The sequence below is a fragment of the Perognathus longimembris genome, chromosome 19 (genome assembly GCF_023159225.1).
Source record: "Perognathus longimembris pacificus isolate PPM17 chromosome 19, ASM2315922v1, whole genome shotgun sequence".
NCBI classification, from domain to species: Eukaryota; Metazoa; Chordata; class Mammalia; order Rodentia; family Heteromyidae; genus Perognathus; species Perognathus longimembris.
In genome coordinates, this window is record NC_063179.1 from 23,234,444 (window position 1) to 23,256,648 (window position 22,205).

The window sequence follows — 22,205 nt, forward strand, 5'->3', positions numbered from 1 at the left end:
GCAAGGAAAAAAAGAAAGCAAGAGTTGGGGGGACTCGGGCGAGGGAGCTGCCAGAGTCGGTGGTGGTTAAGGAGGCGCGCGGTGGGGGAAGCTCCAGGAGGCTCCAGGAGGCTCCAGAAAAGCAAAGATGGCTTTTCAGAGCAGCCAGTGGGGCAAGTTCATGCTTTTTTGTGTTACGGTGAGACAACATTAAAGAATCCAGTTTAGACTGGTTGAAGCACAAGTATAATAATTCTTGAATGTGGTTAAACCAATGTAAAACACAAGTTTGGATCCATCATCTTGAGACTTAACGTCATACTGTTGTCCATCCATCTTCATCAGTCTCATTTTTAGTACGACAAAGAGACTCCTTATCTTTCTCACCTCTCCTTGAGGCCTTTTCTTTGTCACCTTCCTTTTCCCGATGATCTCAGTTTCTTTCTCAATCTCTTGAGAGAGCAGGGTGAGGAACACGATGAGATTGATCTCGCTCTTCTCCCCAGTCATCTTTCCTGTCATCAGAACTGTGTCCAAGAGCTTACTTCTGATGGCAGGGGCAGTCCTCTCGGCTCTTGATCATCCTTTAGCTCTCGTCTTTGTCTTAGATCGCACCTATCATCTCTCTCACACCGACGGTCATCCTATCCCTATCCATCATCACGGCGACTTGAGTCTCTCCAGCTTGAAGACTCTTCAGCTGGTCCTCTTGCACAGCCACCTTCATCCCTGGGGGTGGTCTTCTGCAGCGATCCTCATGATCCCCACCTCTGTCTCTCTATCCCTTTCTCGCTCAGGGTCCTTGTCACTCTCCTCTTGATCTAGATTGTCTCTGTCCCTTTCCTTGTCTCTATCCCATTCATGTTTTTCTGATGGTCATGATTCCCAAGGTGGACCCCAACTCTCTTCTTTGGCTTTTTTTTTTCTTTCTCCATCTACCTGGTTTAACAAATGGTTTAACAAATGACGCCATCATCACGTTTGGGGATCTGATCATCATCCATGCTTCTCCAAGGCCCCCTGTCATCATCTGCCCATCTGGAAATTATATCAGCAGCAGCATTCCTCCAAGGTCCTGGGTCATCATCCAATCCTCTCCTGGAACCTCGGTCATCATCAGCATTTCGCCAGGATGATCGCTCGTCATCAGCACCTCCTCACCTTGGCCTTCGGTCCTCATCCATGCCCCATCTTGGTCCTCTGTCCTCATCAGCTGCTCGCCAGCTTCCTCTGTCAGTGGCCTGTCATCATCCCCATGCCTCCAGCTTTCCCTGTCATCATCACCAATTCGTCTTGGAGGCCTGTCATCATCTGTGTTGCTCCAGGAAGGACGGCAATCCTCTCCCCCATGTGGAGAGAAGCAGTCTTCATCAGGACCACGTCTAGGGCCTCTGTCATCATCCAGGCCACGCCTGGGTATATGATCATCATCTGGCCTGAGGGAAGATTCTCTCTTCACCATCCCCCGGATGCCTTGTTCTATCTTCATCTCTTTTCTATGAGGCCTTTCTTCATCCGGCCCTTCTCCACGTCTCCAATCCTTCTCAGATGGGCCTCTCCTCCACTCAGAATCAGCTTCAGGAGCTTTTCTCCACTTTCTTTCATAGTCCCTATTTCCCCCAAAAGGGTCCTTCCTAGACAGTGGGTCATCACCCACTCTTCTCTCTTCTTCTCTACACCTTTTCTTTCCTCAATTTCCAACTCCCTCTGGCGTTTTTTTCCTTTCTACTTCTTTTAGTTTCTTGACTCATTCTTGGTACTCTAGAAGCTCTTCCTCTCTCATTTTGTCCATTCAGCACATTCTCTCTCTTCTTGTAAAAGATCTGACTTCTAAAATCTCATTCCAGGAATTTATGTTCTATTCTCCAGAACTTTCTGCAAGGAGCTCACTGGATGGGAAAGAGATCTTAGTTTGCCTAGCCAGTTACCCAAATTTTATGAATTCCTTAGGCAAGCATTGTGATTGCCTGTGTTGTATGAACTGTACACCCAACACTGACACTTTCTCTTGGATATGTTCCCAACTATGCCGTGCTTACAGAAGATATGGTTAATAGTGCATATTTGCTTTCCCACCAATTCCATTAATATTGTATTATATTTGTTTATTTGCCATCAGCATGCACTCTTTTCAATTAAGTTAGAAACTCACGCAAAGCATTCTTTAATGCAAAGTTGCAGTGTTTCTACTGTTTTGCTGTTTGTGTGAAAACACCATCCAATATTGTAGCTCACAAAGACACGAGATCCCTCTGGAATGACATCAGGAAGTAACAGTGGTGTCACTAGGAAAGCAAATATACATACATGCAGGCAAGTGTCTGTACCTACATACATACATGCATATGTATAAGGTCTATAGAGATACCCCCTCTTTCCTGGGATATCAGTTTATCAGAAAACAATACTCAAAATCCTTTTCTGAAGTAGAAGCATTGAGATTCCTTTGGTATTCTTGGGAGCCATCTCAGTGCATAAGAGGGACTCATTGAGATAGTCTATTAATATATACCCTACAGACAGGAGATATGGCTCAAGTGGTAAAAGCCTAGCCAAGCAAGAACAAAGCCCTACAGCATATATTATTGGCTTACTGGTTTCAGTTCCAGGTTCACTCTTCACTCTGTTCATTTATGCCTTTGTTTCTTCATTCACAGAATAGTAACAGTGGTAGTACCTATGTCATAGGCTTACTGTAAGGCTTATGTGAGTCACTAAGCATTTAGAATAAAGGCAGAATATTATCAGCATCCCATATGTGCTGCCTAATTGTACATGGTGTGTATCTGCACAAGAAAGAGCTCACAGAGCAATTTCTCAAAGGTCAGAAATGATCAGATCCAAAGTAACATTTTATTTCTGTTCTTAGATCTTTAAGAAGAAAATATTGACAATTCATTTTTATTCCATCTTGGCATATGTGGTTTTTCTTCTTTCCTTTTGTCCAGACTGAAGTTAAAATATCAAACTATCTCATTCAATACTAGAACCAAGAAACTACTGTTCTTCTTCTCTGGGTTAAACAGATTGAGTTTAAACCATCTTTGCCCTCAAGGAAGTTGCCACATTATGAGTGGTAAGACAAACGAAGATAGAGCCAAAAAATTGCATTATCAAGCCCCAGATAACTTGGATATTAAAAGCAACCAGAGGAAGTCTTTCATTTCAGCCTGTTTGCTCAATCTTATTGTTAATACCAAGGTGGCTGCACACAAAGATGTCCTTCAGCCACCTTCTCTAACACTGTAATCACGCAATTGTATCAAATTACATTTTATTGATCTTTTGGTAAGGCTTTCCTCTTTGTGCAGAGATTGTTTTTAGAAAGTAGATTCAATGGTTTGTAATTTATCTCTCTAGATTTATTATTCTAAAGAATTTTGTAATGCATAAAGCTTAAAGATAATCACTAGAATACATGGTATTGGTTCAAGCAACAAATCATCAGTTAAAACATAATTTACTGTGAAAATCCTGTGGATCTTTTTTTTCGATTAGCATTTGGTAAAGGGCCATTCTTCCTCCTATTAAATTACTGCTAAATTGGAAGGAGGGAATTTATCTCTATTTATTCTTCTCTCAAGTATTTTGGCATTCTAAGATGTAACACAAAGCTCTTAGGAATCTGATAATACCTGTATGCCAACAATGCGGAAGGCACGGAAATCAGATGGTCCATATTTTACCATGTCAAGTAAAATTCAATATTATATTATCAAACACAACCACTTCCCTCAATGGAGCAAGCTGTACAATCAATGAACAAAGGAAATTTAAATATTGCAGCCAACATGATGACATACCCATAATTTTCATCATACCTGTGTAGATCTCCCAGAATAATAGTCTCTCATTTCAAAACTTTTACAAACAGAATGAAATTGCTTTTAATACAAATAGCCAGAGTCTGAAATAAAGATTTGATATTTGTATATAACTACCTTTTAGAACTATCAATAACCAGCAGTCTATTAGCTGGTTATTAACATAAACATTGGGATTCATGGGTATCTGCTTATTCACACCTTTAAGTGAAAAACAAATTTTCCTCTTTGCTCAAAAATTGTACAATACTTCTGATCCATTTAGGAAAGAAGCAAGGATTTTCTAGAGGCCTAAAATGTAAATAAAATAAAGATACCGTCTACAACGCTCTTCATTTCAACTGGTTTTTATTTGGGTGAAATTATATAGCTAAAGTAAATCTTGGATGAGGCACAGAAGAATAGCACCTAATTCATCTACTCATTTAAGAAATATTCACAGTCATTTACTAAATGCCAGCCACTGTTTTAAGAATTGGAGATACGTAGCTAAAGGCCATAGCCCAAAAAAGAAGTAATGAGGATTACATATCTCAAATAATGATTGAAATTTAGCACTTAAAGACAGCTGAAATTGCTATTGGAAAGAAGAGGACAATGGGAGCTATAGTCAAGGATCAGGGTTCAGTCAACTATTTTTTTAAGGGAAGAGGTAACAAGTTTGATAAGAAATGTAATCACTGGGGGGCTGGGGATATGGCCTAGTGGCAAGAGTGCTTGCCTCGTATACATGAGGCCCTGGGTTCGATTCCCCAGCACCACATATACAGAAAATGGCCAGAAGTGGCGCTGTGGTTCAAGTGGCAGAGTGCTAGCCTTGAGCAAGAAGAAGCCAGGGACAGTGCTCAGGCCCTGAGTCCAAGCCCCAGGACTGGCCAAAAAAAAAAAAAAAGAAAGAAATGTAATCACTGCCTTATGTATGAAACTGTAACCCTTCTGCACGTCACTTTGACAATAAATACATAATTATTTTTTTAAAGTCTTTAACTGGATCAAATGAAAATTGTAAAAAAAAAAGGCACAGAAGGATTAGAAATTATTGGAAATTAATTTAAAAATGTGAAAACCAGGCAAAAATACAAAGCACTATTTTTAAAAAGGGCCTAACAAGAAAAGTAAGTGAGAAAAAAATACCCAGTATATACAAAAAACAAAATTTAAGAAAGGACTAGGCACAAAGGAATTCAGACAGGGACTTGTAGAACTGAATGAAACACTTGCGAGAAGTAAATCTGATGACTTTGAGAGTCTCTTCTGACTGTGTTTACACAAAGGAAAAGAATCATGAACTTTGAATTGTTTCTCCTCTTATTCCAATCAATGATGACTTCCTTTTCACAATGGGACTTTAAACAATTAGGGAAACATTTTGGTTTCCAGCTAATGGATTTAATAGTGATTGCCATTTCAGGAAAAGCACTTCATTCAATTGTAGGAACGCCAAAGGTGGAAGAGAGAGAAGCTGAAGAAGCATAAGCTGTACGAAGTGCCTCACAGCTGGCTTTCAGTCACTGAGAAAATAAGATCATTCCTCTAATAATCCTTTGAAGACTAGGGATGGCTTTCATTCAGGAAGACAATGTGCTGCTCTGAGAGCAACTGTTGTCTCAACACTTGAGCATTTAGGAACTTGATGTTTCATTTACTGTGCTGATGCTATGCATCCCTGAGTAATAACTGAGCAGTTCCTGACACTGTATATATATATACATACATACATACAGTGGAGGATCAACAAATACTTAGGTACCAGTTCTCTAGGAGACAGCATGCTTGTACCTTTCTTCTACTCAGCATCTCAGGAACTCTAGATTTGTCTTACACCCTTGCTCTTCACTTAAGAACAAAGTAGAACAGATAAAGGTCAAAGAATTTTGGTCATCAACCCTTTAGCCACAAATCCCTTGAGCATTATCAGTAAGCTGTAACGTGGGAACCTACTTTCCTGGAATTCAACTCAGATTTAGCATCACCAATCCTATATTACTTGAAAAGTATTGAAATATATCCTCGTTATACATACACCTCAGTATAATAACTCACCTACTAATGGCAGTACCACAAAATTTGCTATATATACTTAGGTAGCTTCAATAGAAAACAGGTATAATTAAGCTTGAGAACTTCGCGGATTAAAGAGCATTGACACGGAACTATGTAGGCACATTTACACAAGCATTTGCTAAATTCATTTCTTTTTTCACTCTGTTAACACAATGTTCAAATGTCTTCACTTTTGATTTGGTGTTATGCCATTTCCTATATGACCAAATTGCCCTTTTAATTACAGTGCAGTTCTGTGGTATGAAGCCAAAAGTTATAAAAAGCAAATTTTAATATACAATCTTGTCTTAGTCTTTCTTCTGTTACTATAACCAAACACTTGAGAATGGGTAGTTTTTAGGGAAAAGAAATGTATTTCTTCCAGCTCTACAAGCTGGAAACAGGTCAGCTTCTGGTCCTCTTGCTGTGTTCTAACATGTTCATGATGACCACCTGGCTTGGGTCTCTTTCTTTTTATTTTTCTTTTAATTTGGTTTTCCTTAGGTAGGTCTACAAAGAAATTGCCATTGAACAGAGAAATTTATTAATGCAGTGCCTCTTGATCAGCGTCACCCCTTTTAACATTTGGGTCTCTAACCCCATCAAGGGAAGATTCTCAGATCTTAGCCTCTTGAGTAGCAAGGATTACAAACGTGAGCTAGCAGTGCCCAGCAACTCTGAATATCAGTTTTACAGGGGCTAGCAAAATATAAATTGAAAATATATAAATTGTCTCACAAAAACTCCAGAGAGAAGCCAATCCATGATTGATTAAATAGTACTCAGCAAATGAACTCTTTCTAGGTCTTCTGTTTTTGGTAGGCCTGCATCAAATTTAAAAGCTTCCAAATACAAAAAGAAATAATTACTGGAATAAAGAGATAGCCTACAGAACAGAAGAAAATCTTTGTCTACTATTCATATCTAAAATATAGTTAGTTAAAATTAAACATATTAAACAATACAATATACATAGTTAAAAACAAGCAAATAAAAGAACAAATAATTCAATTAAAATGAGACATTGAATTGAATAATTTTCAAAAGAAGTACATGTAGTCAATACCACATGAAGAAATGTTCAATATTTTGCCATAAAGGAGGTACAAATAATAGCATTAATCCTAGGTTCAGTGGTTCATGTCTATAATTCCAGCTAGTTGTGAGAGGTAGGAGGACAAAGGTCCAAAGCCTGCATGGGAAAAAGTTAGTATTTCAAAGAATAAACTGAGCATTTTATCATCTCAGCTATATATGAGGATAGTTAGGACAATTGAAGTTTAAGAATAGTCCAAGACAAAATTCATGAGATCTTTGTCTGAAAAGTGACTAAAGCAAAAAGGGGTAAGGGTATTTATTGCTCAAGTAATAGAGTGCTTGCCTAACAAGCATAAGGCCCTGAGTTCAAACATCAGTACCAAAAACATGAGATGGCAAAATATACATGCAGGCAAAGGGCCTGTCAACCAATAAGTGGATAAAGGAAATATGACACACACATAAGTATCACTTGGCAATAAAGAAAAATGAAATTATGTCATTTTCAGGGAAATGGGTAGACTCAGAGATAATCATGTTACAGGGCATTAGCCAGATTTAGAAGAGCTGCCATTATTCACTCACGTGCAGACTATAGACCTCAAAAAAGAAAATAACATGGATATAAAAGGGAGAGTGTGAGGGCAACAGGAAGAGGAGAAGAAAAGGATTGCTATACATATGCGTAATACGCATATGTGAAAATAGCATAATGAATGCCATTAAGATTGCTTCACAAAGGGATGGGCCAGTGACAGGAAGATAAGAAAGAGTAAGGGTGAGCATGATGCAAAACCATTATATGCATGTATGGAAAGATCACCATGAACCCTATTGAACAATTCATATATGATAATATTTTTAAACTGTCTCAAAGCATAAACTTGCCAATGTAGCCAATCAAGAAAGAGCTTTCCTAATACTGGTCATTACTAATGGGAAAGAAAACAAGATACAAAATTAAAGCTGTATAGATGGAGTTAATACCAGCTATTCATGATTGCTGTTTCCACGGTCACATGCATAATCAGGCATTCAAGAAAGCAGGACAGAGAGCTGGATGCTTCACAGCAGAAAGAACAGTGATGTGTCCACCTGAGCAAATCTTTAGAGAAATGTCTCCAGCCAGGCAGAAAAGTCCATGAAATGCTTATCTTCAATTAACCACCAAGAAAATAAAAAATTTAAAAAGCCAGATCTAGAGCTGTGGCTGAAGTGGTAGAGCACTAGCCTTGAAAAAAGAGCTCAGGGACAGTGCCCAGGCCTCAGTTCAGGCCCCAGAACTGGTGTAATCCCCTCTCCCCCCCTCCCACCCCCTCCCCTCTCTCTCTCTATCTCTCTCTCTCTCACACACACACACACAGCACAAAATTATCCACAAAGATAACTGATCTTTTCCATCTTAATTCCTGAATCATGGATGTTGTCTAGTGCTAAATAGTCACACCCTACACGTTCATATTTTTACAATGAAATGAAATGAAAAAGAATCTTCTTTCTGTTCAGAAAGAAATTAAAAGTAGATGGATTTGTCAACAGATTGGACCTCTTTAGACAAATCTATGTAAACATAGTAACATTACTTCAGATGTTCTTCAAATGAAAACAACGGAGCTATGCTTCATTCATTTTTTATTTATAGAGAACTAGCAATTTTCCTTTATTATTACACTCATGTGCATAATTAAATATTCTTGACATACTTATTTCACAGCATCTTAGGAAGAAAGATAACACCCTGTTACCTTATACTAATGATAATATAAGCTTATTTTCCCATGCCTGAGCTGGCTCTGAGCAGGAACTTTCCCATTTATTCCACAAACACACATTGAGCATCTTTTCTGTTCCAGGCTGTCAGCTAGGAATAGGGATGCATAAAAACCATAAATATCTCTTGCTGAGCACTCGTGGCTCACACCTGCAATCCTAGCTACACAGGAGGCTGAGATCTAAGGATTGAGATTCGAAGCCACCCTAAGGCAGGAAAGTGCATTGAGACTTTTATCTCCAATAAACTACTCAGAAAAAGCTGGAAGTGGTGCTATGGCTCAAGTGGTAGAGCATTAGCCTTGAGCAAAAAGAAGCTCAGGGACGGTGCCCAAGTCCTCTGTTCAAGCCCCAGGACTGGCACAAAAAGAATATAGATAGGTATAGATATAACAGAAGTATGTATGTATATATGTACGTATGTATGTATGTATGTATGTATGTTCCAAAGTTGGAAGGCAAGATTGAACATACCACCTGGGTAATAACTAAACATCATGTGCCAATAGAGATATTTACGAAGTGTTTCCATCTTATCAAGGGAAAAAAAGTGATTCCTTGAGGTAAAATCAGAGACGGCGTCCCAGAGATAGTGACTCATGACCAAGAATCGAGGACTTCACAAAGTCTGTGCCACCCAGGCCTCTTTTCCCCCTCTATTTTTCCCAGAATAATTCCAAGGAGACCAGTCCAACACGGTGTGTCTTTTTCTTGTTGTTGCTAGCATCAATTAGTTGTACAAGGGGGGTTCATTTTGACATATCTATATTTGCTTCCAATGTACCCTGATCAGATTCACCCTCCACTACTGTCCCTCCTCCCTTCTCTCTCCTTCTTAAAACAATTTTAACCAGGACTTAGTGTTCTAGTCTCATGCTTTCACCATATTCACTCTCATTCACCCTCTCTGTCCATTGTCCTTTCTCCCACTCTTCGCACAGCAACTATTTTAGATTCCTGTCATTTACTTTTCAAGGTGTAGGTTGATTGTTCAAAGAAGTTTCACTGTGATAGTTCACTATATTTCTTTAGGATGATTCATGAGAGCGCTAGACAACTGCCATCTCTAATAACATCTCCAAGGAGAGCAATTAACTAGTAATTTTCCTTTATTATTACACTCATGTGCGTAATTAAATATTCTTAACATACTTATTTCACAGCATTTTATGAAGAATGATAACACCCTGTTACCTTATACTAATGATAATATGATTGGATGCCAGTTTCAGTCACTTTGATGTATTCTTTCTAAAAATTATTCTAAAATAACAGCTTAATGTCTGTTCAAGATTGTACCAAGATTTGACTCAGACACTACTGTTTGTCATCATTTCACAGTGGTGGTCTTGCCTTACATACAGGCATTCAAAAATATATTTAAGGGGCTGGGGATATGGCCTAGTTGCAAGAGTGCTTGCCTCCCATACATGAAGCCCTAGGTTCGATTCCCCAGCACCACATATACAGAAAATGGCCAGAAGGGGTGCTGTGGCTCAAGTGGCAGAGTGCTAGCCTTGAGCAAAAAGAAAGCCAGGGACAGTGCTCAGGCCCTGAGTCCAAAGGCCAGGACTGGCCAAAAAAAAAAAACACACACACACACACAAAATATATATATATATATATATATTTAAAAATTACATAAGTCTGGCTTATAATGCTTTTGAACAATTGCCTGGTTACACCTGAAGGCAAGCAAAGCTGAGGATTCTTAGCTCACCAAAAACACATTGTCTCCTTCTATATGAATACCAGTAGGATGTTGTTACAAGACGTGTCAAAAATAAGAATGTTGGCTGGGGATATGGCCTAGTGGCAAGAGAGCTTGCCTCATATACAGGAGGCCCTGGGTTCAATTCCCCAGCACCACATATACAGAAAACGGCCAGAAGTGGTGCTGTGGCTCAAGTGGCAGAGTGCTAGCCTTGAGCAAAAGGAAGCCAGGGACAGTGCTCAGGCCCTGAGTCCAAGGCCCAGGACTGGCCAAAAAATAAAAAATAAAAATAAGAATGTTACCAACAAGGGACTTATGATGATCTGAACTGTTAAGTCAGAGAAGCCGATCAAGCATTTGATTGTATGGATACATTTTTCTAGCTCAAAAACATTGCCATGTTTTTGGCACAAGCAAGCTGGTTTTGGGCACAAGCAAGCTGGCCAAGATTGTGCTATTTTTTTATTTTATTTTTATTTATTTATTTTTGCCAGTCCTGGGTCTTGGACTCAGGGCCTGAGCATTGTCCCTGGCTTTTTTTTGCTCAAGGCTAGCACTCTGCCACTTGAGCCACAGCGCCACTTCTGGTAGTTTTCTATATATGTGGTGCTGGGGAATCGAACCCAGGGCTTCATGTATACAAGGCGAGCACTCTTGCCACTAGGCCATATTCCCAGCCCCCGTGCTAATTATTTTATGTACTGCTCTTTTTTAAATTTTGTGCACAGCGATCTCTAAAGTCAATGCAGAACAATTTACCCAAGCAAATCATTTATCTGTGCCGTGGCTTAACAAAATTTAGGTTGTATCATTCTTGAAATACCTCATTACTCAGTGTTGCTAATTCTCCTATGTCATTAACCATAAACCACCTTGGATTTTCCAGCTCTGCTGTGTATCGTTGGTTGCCACACTAGAATAGAGGTGTATGAGCATAATGAAGCACTTGTTTGTTAATGTCATGCAGAAGTATAGCATGTGCACCCTCCAGAACATTTTGTCTTGAGACCAGAGGTTAGTTTTTCCAGAAGTCTAATTCACATGCTTCCATGACTTTAAACAGAAGCAGGCCAAAATGAACACTGAGAGATGAAGAAGTGTGATTTCCAAATGTACTCTCTGTCATTTTTTTTCCACCTGTTCCTGCCTATGAACATGTAGTTGCTTTTGGGGGAAAAACAATGATGAAAGATTATTGCCAAACATATAATCTACCACCAATGACAAGTAGAGAGAATTTGAAAGCTTTGGTTTCAAAAAAAAAAAAAAAGGGAGAATGTGTAGTATTTTAACAATTCTTTGCCCTTATTATCTACAGCTTCTTCATGAGGTACTTTATGTTCTTGAATTCCTTATTTTCTCTTTCCCATTTAATTCTTTTTTTTTTTTTTTTTTTTTTTTTTGGCCAGTCCTGGGCCTTGGACTCAGGGCCTGAGCACTGTCCCTGGCTTCTTCCCGCTCAAGGCTAGCACTCTGCCACTTGAGCCACAGCGCCACTTCTGGCCGTTTTCTGTATATGTGGTGCTGGGGAATCGAACCTAGGGCCTCGTGTACCCGAGGCAGGCACTCTTGCCACTAGGCTATATCCCCAGCCCCCCATTTAATTCTTAATAGTAAGAAAAATAGAGAAATAAAGAATTCTTAAAGATTTACACCCAACAGGTTTCAAGAGATAGCCCAAGATTTATTTGTGGGTTACTTTTAAAGTTCTCAAGAGGCAGAACATTTAATGGGTTGGAATTTCTCACCTGTTTGTGCCTATATTGTTCTTCCAAATCTGTCACATGTACGTACTGCTTCTCTGTATTCTTATGTAATATGGCACTATTTCTAGTACAAAAGTATTTTGTTAACTGTTTTAAGTTTTATAAAAACAATTATGTTCTGCAAAGATAGTTATGATCCTCAAGAATGCTTTACATTTGCAAGTTTGGGCATTTAAATCTCTCTTCTTTAAATTCCATGCCAAAAAAAAATCACATTCTAAAGGCCACTTCTGATCTCACTTCTTATGAGCAGCTTGCAATGACCCCATGTAAACCTGATAATAAAATTAAAACACCTGGCCAGCACCCAGAGGTCCTTCGAGCTATGTTAGTGCATTGCTTTGGTGAAAATAAACTTTTTCTTTCCATACAATAATGCTTGATATGTCTGTGCACACATGCAATCATATTGCATTTGACAGAACAAGAGAGGGGGAGAGAAGGGAGGGAAGAAGAGAGCAGAAGAGAGAGGAGGGAGATTTTATTTATAATACTTTCCTGGACCTTATATGATTTAATTTCCCAAATAATCAATGTTTAATTTAATATTGCTTGTAGAACAGGGAAACTTGAACAAAATAACTTGCAAACACGCCCACAGTTATAAGTGAGAAAATAAATCTGTACATATACAACCCAGGCCTCCTGAATACAACAAAATTTATCCTCTAAGCCAAATAAGACGTTGGATAAACTACTATTAAGGCAGATAAGAGAGATCCACTTCTACTTGGGGCCCTGGGGTTAGAATTAAGCCCAGAAAAGGCCCCGGAAAATGCTATTAATGTGTTGTTAATATAGAAACTTAATGCAAGCATGCCCTTTTAGTGTTTTTTTCCTTTCAATAATCCAAGCTTTTAGGAGATTGAGTGATTTTATTTCCTAATTAAGAGTTGATAGGCCTTTCTCTGATTTCTGCCTGGCTTGAGTACAGAACTGTGAGCCAACCTGCCTCTCTTTGGTAGTCACTTAGATGGACCTTGTAGCCCAGCTGCTCACTAGGGAAGCTAGCTAGTCAGCTACCACCCCTGCCCAGTGCTGAAACACAACTCCAGATTCACAAGGCACTACTCCAACCACAACTATATTGGGGAGTGATCTAGATTCCACATATAAATTAAAATATAATATTTATCATTCTCAGCTTGGCCTATCTCGCTTAATGTAATGATATCCTGTTCCATACATTTTCCTGCAAATGTCTATTTCATTCTTCTGATTCTGCCACAACTTTCTCAAATACATTGTACTTGATGTCACAAGCCCTGTGACATGTCTCCTGGTGGCCCTACAAAAGGCCCATGATGGGCACAAGCACAATTTTTCATGTGTATGAAGGCCTAAGCCATGATGGGTACAAACACAATCTTTCACTTGCATGAGGGACTATGCTGTGATTGATACAAACACCCTTGCCACATACCTTCTTCTGACTATGTAAGCAGGCTGGTTAGCTCACTTTTCAAGTAGTCTAAAGACACACTACTATGCTAGTATCTGGTGTTGTGACATTAGGTTAGTCCCATTAATAGTTTTCTCATGAGTGGTTTTTCTCCTCACCTAGTTCAGTCTCAGCTGGTACCATGAAGAATAGTAATGGTGGTGGCAGTAGCAACAAAATAGCTGAAGAATTTCAGAAAGCAAAGAGGTAACAACAAAAAGTGCACTCATTACCTGACTTAGAGTTCCAGAAAACAGTGACAGTAAGGACTCAGAGATGGTAGAGATAATGGAGACTAAAACGCTGAAGACAAGAGACGGTAGACCCTGATCATTGAAGGAATTTCAGGAAGTCTTAAGAGCCTAGGATTCTAACACTGGGTCTGTGACCCATAACATCAGCCACAGCTGATGTCAGGAACCAGTAGTCTCAACTCCCTTAGCCTGAGATCTGTAACATTAGCTGACGTAGGATCTGAGAGTCCCACACCCAAGACCCATTAGGGAGTTGTAAAACTAGTAGGTATTTTATCAGTAGTTGATAATGTATGGTTTTTATGCTGATGCTATGTAATGTTTTCATGAGCGTCTATTTTCCTTTAATATCTTTTAAAGAAATGTTGGAAGTCATGACCTTCCTATAGCAGTGTGAAATATAACTCTAAAGACTTTAAGGTTTTTCTCAGTATCCCAGCTAAGTTTCAGATTGAAATATCACTCTGAGAATTTGCAAATCAGCCATCATCAAAATTGGAAGAATTTTTGGTTTAGTCATTTCTAGGATACTTTTAGATAAAGACTATTAGAAAAGTACAAATGAAAGCAAGTGTGTTGGTAGAGTGCTAGCCTTGAGCGAAAGAGCTCAGAGTTCAAGCCCTACAACCATCAAAACAAAACAACAACAACAAAAAAACCTGAGTTATTATTAAATACTTTATTTAAGGATCTCTGTCAACATGGTCCTCAAGAAACCACTCCATTTTTAAAAATCAGATCTAATTCCTATGAATGAGCAAGCTGAATATGAATCAAACTTCATGGAGGGCTGGGAATGTGGTTCAGTGGTATAGTTCTTGCCCAGCCTTCATGAGGCCCTGGGTGTTCAATTCTTTAATATCATATAAAAGAGTAATTAAAAAAAAACATCATGGAGATTTTCAAGAGGTTGGGGAAATGACAGCTTGTTCTTTTCTATAAATTTGCTGTGCATTCATCACTATAAAAGTATGTTTCCCCACCCACACCATCACTTCCCCCCAGAATGTTTTTCTTTCACAAGTCCAACAGGCAGGAACACCATCTTACCAACTATTCTGCCATTGTGACATTTCTATAAACCACTTGTCAAGACTGAAACATCACCACATCGCACTGCTCACAGCTGGACACTTGGAAGATGTCTGCAAATGACCATGCTGACACTTTAAATCTGGACTCACTATGGCATCCAGACAGCATATTTCTGAGATCATGTTATCTTCTTCAGGAGTCAAACAAAATCACTTCACTCAGGAAGTTCCACAAGACTAGATACAGAACAAATAAAAAATAGAATGTGTTGATTAGTCTGGCTCCTCTGGTTTTAGAAAATGGTCCCTTTCAAATAGTCAAGACCTCAACAAGATCTCCAGCTTCTTTCCTTACAGGACTCAAAGTAAGAGATCCCTTCTTCTTTGTTTCTCTTTATATGGTATCTTCATTACAAGGGTGTCCAAAGACATCTGACACACGGCTGCTACACATCATTAGTCACAGTTCCTTAAATGCCTTTTCAGCTCAGAAAAAGTAATGCTTTACCACCTGAAAGGACAGAACAATCCAAGCCTGTAGAAATTAACACAGGGATAAAATTTGTCACATTTTGACATGTTCCTCTAAACTGCACAGGTGCTCAGTGGTAAGATTTGAAAAAAAGTAGATGGCTTGGGATAAAAGCCTTGACCATACAATTAAATTGAAGGAGTTGACAAAGGGCACTTGACTAATCACAGTTTAGGCTAAGACTGAATTCCAGAATTACCCATTCCTCAGCTAAAATCAAGATGCCTTGAGGTCATGAGAAATCACATGAATGAATGACAATATAGTTTTGTGGATTATTCACTGCTGCCCAACCATGGCCAACAGCTGTAAATCACAACATAAAATAAAACTGTGAAGTGGATATTCTTTAAGAAGACACATGATCTATCATAGGTGACTGATATGTCCACCACACTTGTGGAATCACGTTCTGAACACAAAGATCATCTAAGGAAAGGAAAACAAAATATACACATTAATTTATGTGTACAGACATACACAGTCTCTCTGTCTCAACCCACTTTATTCCATCCTGGCAAACTGTTTATATCCTAATAATGAAGGCCAAGAAGGAGTTATGTAACAGCCCCTCCACCCTAGTTTTATCAGAAAGAAATGGGGAAATCAATTCCACCAGATATGGTCTTCTGAAAGAAGCTGAAATATCAACAAAAAAAGAAAGGAGCTTCCATACATTCCTAGTTTCATTCTGCACTTTCGGATCTTGTGCCTACCATATCAATAAGGTCTGCTGCAAGTCATTTATGATGCTGAGGTGAGAAACACTTGTCTCTGCCTTCATGGCACTGGCAAGAAGTGCCTCTGGGAAGTGTGGTAAGACTCATGGAAGAACATGGCAACAAGGAGAAAGGGAATGCAAAATTGATGTGAAGGTGGACATTGGGAATACTGTGAACCATATAAGAGGACAAGTAGCAGGATTAAGACCCCTCAAAGACTATACTATTCATTTCTTTCCTCGTGTTCTCTGGTGGTTAGTGTCTGTCTGCTTATTTCTTTTTATCCTCTCTAAAGAACAGTTTACTGCTTCACTTCTTTATAGTTTGTCACATGTCTTTCATTTAGCCTCAACTCTAAAGACCCTACAGCACCCAGCCCTGGTATGTCTAACTACATTCCCTAAACACCTTAGACTGTGTGCCTCTCTGACCCATGCTTAAGAGAAAGGATTGACTGTCCCAATAGTGCATATAGCTAAAGCTTCCAGTATTAACAGGTTGAACAAGACAGGGGAATGAAAGGTGTTGACTTTGGATGGGCTTATGTCTTTGGCAAGTGACAATGTCCTACTGTAGACATCACTCCTTTCAACAGAAAGCCCACAGACTGGGAGGAGATCTTTACCATCCATACAATGGACAAAGGCCTCATATCTAAAATATATGTAGAACTAAACAAATTAAATTCCTCCAAAACAAATCCTCAAAGAACCAACAGCCCACTCAACAAGTGGGCTAAAGACCTAAAACGAGACTTTTCTGAAGAGGAAATGAGCATGACCAAGAGACACATAAAGAAGTGCTCTATACATCACTGGCCGTAAAAGAAATGCAAATCAAAACAACATTGAGATTCCACCTCACCCCAGTAAGAATGTCCATTATCAAGAAAACTAACAATAACAAATACTGGAGAGGATGTGGCCAAAAGGGAACTCTATTACATTGTTGGTGGGAATGTAAACTTGTTCAACCACTTTGGAAAGTGGTATGGAGATTTTTCAGAAGGCTAAACATAGAGCTCCCTTATGACCCAGAAGCCCCACTTTTGGGCATCTACCCAAAAGATTACAAGCAAGACCACACTAAAGCTACCAGCACAACAATGTTCATCGCAGCACAATTTGTCATAGCTAAAATATGGAACCAACCCAGATGCCCCTCAATAGACAAGTGGATCAGGAAAGTGTGGTACATGTACAAAATGGAATTCCATACCTCTATCAGAAAGAATGACATTACCCCATATGTAAGTAAATGGAAGGACTTGGAAAAGATTATACTAAGTGAAGTGAGCCAGACCCAAAGAAACATGGACTCTATGGTTTCCCTCATAGGGAATAATTAGTACATGTTTAGGCTTCAGAAAACCACAATAGCCCAATAGCTATGCTAATATGAACACATAAGATGATGCTAAGTGAAATGAACTCCAAGTTATGGAAACAAGTGTTATGTCATTGTAATTGTTTTCAACATGCCATGTGAAACCATAGCTTTTTTTGTTGTTATTGATTATCCTCTTATATCCCCTTCCTGTGGCTGTCCCGTGCTATCACTGTATCTCATCTGAGTACCCTGGATACTATATATACGTGTATTAGATCTAGGGAAGAGAAAGGGAATATAAAAATTGAGAGACATGGGGCTGGGGATATGGCCTAGTGGCAAGAGTGCCTGCCTCGGATACACGAGGCCCTAGGTTCGATTCCCCAGCACCACATATACAGAAAACGGCCAGAAGCGGTGCTGTGGCTCAAGTGGCAGAGTGCTAGCCTTGAGCGGGAAGGAGCCAGGGACCGTGCTCAGGCCCTGAGTCCAAGGCCCAGGACTGGCAAAAAAAAAAAAAAAAATTGAGAGACAAAGAATAAAAGGACAAACACTCCCAAAAGCAATACTTACAAAACCATTTGGTGTAAACCAACTGTACAACTCATGGGGAGAGAGGAAAAGGGGAAGGGGACAGGCAGGGGAAAATAAGGGAGGAGGTAACAAATAGAACAAGAAATGTACTCACTGCCTTACATATGAAACTGTAACCCCTCTGTACTTCACTTTGACAATAAAGGAAAAAATAAAAAGAATTAAAAAAAAAAAAAGAAAGAACCCCTTTCACCCTAGAGTTCCACCTAATTCAGGGGTCTGAAATTTCCAACAAAAAGTACGAACTGCATATCAGAATGCAGTGTGCTTCTAAAAGATAATTTTATAATTTAAAATATTAAATACATGTGTAACCTTTACCCCAGAAATTTAAATTCTGGGGTTTTTTGTATAAAAGAGAAAAATCACATGTGCCCAAGAGGAAATACGAAAAAAAAAATTGCCACACTATTGTTTCCCTTAGCAAAATTTAAAAAGGAAATGATCTTTTAAAAAATGTGATCTAAATCTCTAGAAGTAGAGATTTTTATTAATGAAAGTCATTTTCATTGTTTTTGTTTCCACTCCCCCAAAAGTTTATCAAGACATCCCTTTCATGAATTTCTCCTTCGTCATGAACGAAGTCAGTAATCCCTTGCGTTGCTGGACTGCTGGCATGAGGAAATGGCAAGCAGATTGCCTCCCACACTGTTTTCCTTGTCTGGGTTACAGTCACTAGGATGATCTGGCTGCAGCTGCTTGGTGATCTCTTCCAGCTGCAAACTTCATCAGCTCCCACTACTCCCTAATGGAATTTGGAGGCTTCTCTTCTCCCTTCTGCTCTAGAAAAGGCCTTCTGATCTTCGAGTTCCGGTCAGCCTGTCTCTGAGGCCAAGGGCAGGACAGTCCCTATTTGGGGCTCTGAAGTTTAGCTAGAACTATTGCCAGTCATTCCAATCAATAGTTTAATTTTTTTTAATATCCATAATACTGGCTGAATAGTGTCAGTCTTGGTCATGGCAAGAAAAGTTTGAACTTCCAGGTCATCAGAAGATTATTTTAACAGAGAAGAGTGATCTGAGATGCAAAAAGGCAGAATAGGATATGTCTTTCCTTCAAATACAAGATCTTCTGACCAAAACACATTACAAAAATATAGCAGTAGAGCCCTAATAGCTAGAATTAGCAGGGAGAGTTCCCCGAAAGCTGAATCTTCTTCTTTTCAGATTAATCTATAAGAAGAACTGGAACTGGGATGGAATAGGGATGGCATGATTTACTCCTCAGAGTATAATCTTGATTTCTTTTTTCACTGTAAAGACAGGACTTAGAGACATGGGTAATACAAACACAAAGACTTTCAAGACCTTGCCAACAGTAACTGATTTTTTTTTTTAGTAGCTCAAAGTCCTCAAATTGCAATAGCTGATCTCAATAACAGAGCTAAACAAGCCCAATGTGAACGATATGGTCAAGAGTCCCTGAAATCCCATGAAAGAGAAACTCACTCCTAAAAATAGAGAGAAAATAGAATATATTATGGCCCTCAGTGGCACAGCAAATGGAAGAATACTATGCTTGTACCTACTTTACACACTGTGGCGTTCACCTCAGACCTGACTCTCCCTGATTTGCTTTCTGCAGAAGGAAAAAAAAATTAAAAACCTTTGGAACCATCCTGATGAAAAGTAGCAGAAGAGAAACACAATTCCACTACTGTTTCCCTTTTATTTCTTTCTTCTTTTTTTCTCTGAACCCAAAGATGGCCGACCACACATAATGTCTTAGAGCTTCTCTTTCCCCCAGGGCAATGAAGCATATGATTACAAAGGAAGCCACTACATCCTTTCATAACCTCATCAAAGCTGATCCATATGAAGTGTGCTTCTAACCCAAGCTCATCAAGTGGACAACTTGCAGATACGAAATGGCAGGAATGAAGGCACTCTTTTTTTTGAAGATTCATGAGCTGTCAGCAGCCATGTCTCCCACCTTCGGACTAGAGAAGCAGAAGGGGTGGTCTTCCTATACAGCAACAGGCAGTACCCTTAGATGCACAGAGAGGAGCAGAGGCTGTAGACAGAGACGGAATTGTCAAAGCATCTCAGCTTCTGTTTCTGAAGCAAGGACATGTTCCGTGGGTCCTACAACTGTCCTATAAACTGCCCTTTGTTAAAGGTAGTTAAATTATAATATTTTGTCCTACTAATGATACCAAAGGAATTCAGGGTTTTAGTATATAAAACAGGAGTGATAGGCCCATAGCTTCTGGAGGAATGAATTTATAAGATGATGGTGCTGGGGACTGGGAATATGGCCTAGTGGCAAGAGTGCTTGCCTCTTATACATGAAGCTGTAGGTTCAATTCCTCCACACCACATATATAGAGAAGGCCAGAAGTGGCGCTATGGCTCAAGTGGCAGAGTGCTAGCCTTGAGCAAAAAAAAAAAAAAAAAGAAGCCAAGAATAGTGCTCAGACCCTGAGTTCAGCCCCAGGACTGGCCAAAAAAAAAAAAAAATGATAGGGCTGGGGATATAGCCTAGTGGCAAGAGTGCTTGCCTCATATACACGAAGCCCTGGGTTCGATTCCTCAGCACCACATATATAGAAAATGGCCAGAAGTGGCGCTGTGGCTCAAGTGGCAGAGTGCTAGCCTTGAGCAAAAAGAAGGGACAGTGATCAGGCCCTGAGATGAAGGCCCAGGACTGGCCAAAAAAAAAAAAAGATGATCATATTTCAAGGCAGCTATAAGGTGATAAAGCTTTCTGTGCCCAACAAGTCACTGTGGCCATAGCTGCCTGCTCTATCTCCTCTTAAATAAGGTGAGCACATGTCCTAGACTGACCCAGATAGTCCCTGTTTATTCATTTGGGACACTTGACTTCCATTTTTATAGTTGGAACTATCTTGATTTGGACCATCAAGTGTGTGTGGCGGCCTCAGTCACTTCTGCTTCTAACCTCTCTAGAGCTATCACGCTGGTTGCATGCATGTGACAAAGAACAAGTAAGTGAGCACAACTGTAGGAAAATATAACATAGGAATAACTTAGGAGTAATTTGATCTTTCAAATTATTAAATAACACTACTACCCATGAAAAAAGCAATAAATGAAGTAATACACACACACCACATAGAACATTTCAGAATACTATAATCTCCTCATGATTTATATATTCCCCTACTTATTCAGGTAGCTGAGATCTGAAGATTTCAGTTTCAAGTGAACACAGGAAGAAAAGTCCCTAAGACGGTTATCTCTAATTAACCAGCAAAAATGTGATTCAAGAGGTAGAGCAAAATAATTGAGTGAAAAAGCCAAGTGAGAGCCTAAGGCCTTGAGTTCAAGCCCCAGTACCAGCTCCAAAAATTAGTGGTTACTATGGTTTTTATGTCCCATAATAATTCAATCTCAATCTTTCTATGGCCCTGTGTGAGCTTCTTGAAAGTTAAAAATTTGTCACTTTTAATGTTCAACAAAAAGAACATATATTCCTTCATGTCAGCAATCTGGGAGCAATTCCTAGCTAGAAAGTTATTTAGCTAGTGATTACACTAGAGTTTTCCATCTTTCTTATTATAAGAATAGTAAGGAGTTTATCACAGAATGAAAAACAGAAATGGTTTTCCCCTGAATAACACCAAGTGACTTTATTTTTATTGTTGACAGCATGAAAACATACAAAATTTTAAATCTGGGGTTTCTCTCTTTTCAGTTAGCAAGAATAGTACTTTGTAAATGATTTTAAACAGGAAAAAAAACACCATAGAGGAAGAAAGGAGTAAAGAAGACACAAGAGGATCATTAGATGGGGACAGGTAATGAGGCACAAAACACTGTTGGCTCCTAGAGGGATTTTTTAAAATGTGATTACTTTATCTATGATATTGTGTGGTATTTCATCAGACTCCTTTCCCTTCTGCTATAGTCCCTTGTGCCACATATTAAGATCCTGAGTTATTTCCAAGTAATAGAGGAGGGAAGAGATATTCATAATAAATGAAAACACCCCAGATTTCCACCCCAGTTTTCCTTCCAAGAGCCCCAAGTGGTACCTATTGTGGGAAACAGATGGCATCCCTACTCCAGTTTTACAGCTGGAGAAGTGCAAAGATAGCAGAATAAATTGCCCTATCTTGTAACAGCTGATCTGGGATTATGACTCTTGTTCCTCTCATTGTGAAGAAAAAAATGGGAGATGATGAGGGACAAAAGTCACTGAT

At 39.3% G+C, this 22,205-nt stretch overlaps 1 pseudogene; it reads right to left on the reverse strand.

Annotated features, from left to right (window-relative positions):
- Positions 1-295: 295 nt before the first annotated feature.
- LOC125367561 lies at positions 296-3,668 on the reverse strand (annotated as a pseudogene).
- Positions 3,669-22,205: the final 18,537 nt, after the last annotated feature.